Source organism: Notolepis coatsorum (genome assembly GCF_963971535.1).
Source record: "Notolepis coatsorum genome assembly, chromosome: 18".
NCBI classification, from domain to species: Eukaryota; Metazoa; Chordata; class Actinopteri; order Aulopiformes; family Paralepididae; genus Notolepis; species Notolepis coatsorum.
In genome coordinates, this window is record NC_140182.1 from 5,322,656 (window position 1) to 5,325,321 (window position 2,666).

General features: G+C 44.1%; 1 protein-coding gene across 7 annotated transcripts in view; it reads left to right on the plus strand.

Annotated features, from left to right (window-relative positions):
- The first annotated feature begins 1,359 nt into the window (after nucleotides 1-1,359).
- The window catches only part of LOC311245635 (NLR family CARD domain-containing protein 3-like), a 30,108-nt gene continuing 28,801 nt past the window's right edge, over nucleotides 1,360-2,666 (plus strand). For 6 of the 7 annotated variants that reach the window (XM_084335548.1, XM_084335554.1, XM_084335555.1 and 3 more), the window contains exon 1: nucleotides 1,360-1,472. The gene's annotated coding sequence lies outside the window, so the exon portion shown is untranslated. The remainder of the gene's footprint in view (nucleotides 1,473-2,666) is intronic. The other variant, XM_084335550.1, reaches the window with a different exon arrangement.

Genomic DNA, 2,666 nt, shown 5'->3' on the forward strand with positions numbered 1-2,666 from the left:
GATTGCAGAATGGGTACAGTACAGCTCAATACATACAATTGTTAAGGGGATGCAGACCAGAGAGACTTTCGTCTTGTTTACATCAGGGTCCCCCATTTTCAATTCATCATAACATATATGACATACATGACATACAGATAGACAGTACTGCTACATCTATACATTTATGACATATCAGATTTGCAAATACAGTACTGTTTGTGATACAAAAGTGTCCAGACAAAGAGTGTATATACATTTGACGTAGAAACTGTACATTGGAGGAGGTTGGGTGGGTTGGGGTGGGTGGGTGGGTGGGGGCTGTATCAGGGGGAGGGGGGGGGGGGGGGGTTAGGTAGGGGACACACACATTTTACACTGTACATTGGAATACTGACAAAGCCTTACTTGGTCATTTACTGTACAACTAGGTTAGGACATTTGTAGGGGCCAGTTTCGAATTGCAGTCTCACGTAGGTGTTTTTTGAGAGTGTTTTGAAAGTGGGTAGTGATTCACATTTCTTTACAGCTTTGGGTAGGGCGTTCCACATTGATGTGGCATAATTGCGAAACGTGTTTAGTCCCTTGTTTGAGCCGAATCTGGGTTTAACATGATTTGTGGAGCTCCTCTGGTGTTGTGATCGTGGTATTCACTGAACTTTGGGAAGTATTTTGACATGTACATGGGTACCTTGGTCGCATAGTGTATCTTGTAGACCAGGCGCATTGCAAGTTGCTGTACTCTGTCGTCTACTCTAAGCCATCCTAGGTTGTCAAAGTGGGCAGGGGTGAGGTGGGTTCTAGGAGTCAGGTCAAGCAGTAGTCTGACTAGCTTGTTTTGAGATGTTTGTAATTTGTTTTTTAGTGCCTTTGAGGTGCTTTGGTACCATGAGGTGCAAGCATAGTCGTAGTACCCTTGAATGAGTGCTCCTGCCAGAGTCTTCAGGGTATTCTTGTTTACCAGAGAGGAGATCCGGTACAAGTAGTTACTGTTTTATATGCTGTAATATTTGATGTTTTATTTTATGATGCTATTTTGTATGTACTTTGATATCTGTTTTGTAATCCATGTCTATGTTTAATATTAATAATTTGCTTTGGCAACATGTAGAAGTACGTCATGCCAATAAAGCCATTTGAATTGAATTGAATTGAATAGAGAGAGAGAGAGAGAGAGAGAGAGTGAGTATGTCGTAAACAATGAGAGAAAGAGAGAGAGCGTGAGCAAGAGAGCCCCCCCCTCATCCGCATGCGCAGTAGTGCAGAACAAGGTACACGCCACAAAGCCCCGCCCACGCACAGTCAAACAGTCCACGCCACGAAGCCCCGCCTCAAACATAGTCCAAGCCACTGAGCCCTGAGTTGAACCACATACGAACACTTCCCTATTCTCAGACGTTAACAGTTTCCTGTGGCACATCCGTGCATGGAACTTCTGCAAACGTTTTCTCAAACTCAGCGGTTTCATCAGCTCAGCAGCATCAGTCAAAACGGTAAGTAGCTTTCACAGATAAATCATTGTACTTGAGTTATACTTGCATTTGACCTTTTTGAATGTCCTATAGACACCTACATCTACACTCGTGATCTGTCCCTGCTCCCACTTGTCTATTATTTAGATGTCGTTTTCACAATTTCTTTTTTTAAGGAAACATCATATTGTATGTTTGAAGGGTTTCTTGATAACGCTGATAAAGGGTTATGGCCTGCTGTTGTGTGGCAGTGAATGAGTTAACCTTCTGTGTATTGTCGCAGTGAAAGGGTTAACCGTTTGGTAGTGCGGCAGTGAAAGGGTTAAGGTGTGACTCGAACTTGTTTCAACTGGCCCGGAATGTGAAGGAGGCAATGCCCTATAAACTCGTAATGCTATACACTAATGAAATGTCACTGTCAAAGAACTAATTCTCTTGGCTACCCTGTGTGGCTTAATGGAGTTTTTTCTTACCACAATTTTGATACAAATAGTTTCTAATCAATCATATCCAATGCCCCCTTCCCACTTAAAATCTCAAACCAAAAACTATGGCTGTTATCATAGTTAAATTATGCTATTTCCCACATTACAAAAAATTTATAATATGGGCTGAGAAAATTAGAGTGGAGGTGAAGAAGAAATTAGAGCAGGGAGAACCACTCCACAGTACGCATGGAGTGAGAAGCTATATTATGTAACGTTGTGAGTGACATCGTCACCTTAAACTTTGATGCCCAGAGGGACGGTTGCCTCTGCCGTTTGTGTGTGGACGTGAGTGAATGGATGAATGCAAGGCATAAGTTGTGAAGCGATTTGGACCAAAGTACTATATAAATGCAGTCCATTTAGCATCACACCGTAACACACAGTCACCTGTATTCACAGATTTATGAGCTGTTCCCCCCCAGGAGGCACTCAGGCAGATATACTGTAGCTGTTCCCCCCAGGAGGCACTCAGGCAGATATACTGTAGCTGTTCCCCCCCAGGAGGCACTCAGGCAGATATACTGTAGCTGTTCCCCCCAGGAGGCACTCAGGCAGATATACTGTAGCTGTTCCCCCCCCAGGAGGCACTCAGGCAGATATACTGTAGCTGTTCCCCCCAGGAGGCACTCAGGCAGATATACTGTAGCTGTTCCCCCCCAGGAGGCACTCAGGCAGATATACTGTAGCTGTTCCCCCCCAGGAGGCACTCAGGCAGATATACTGTAGC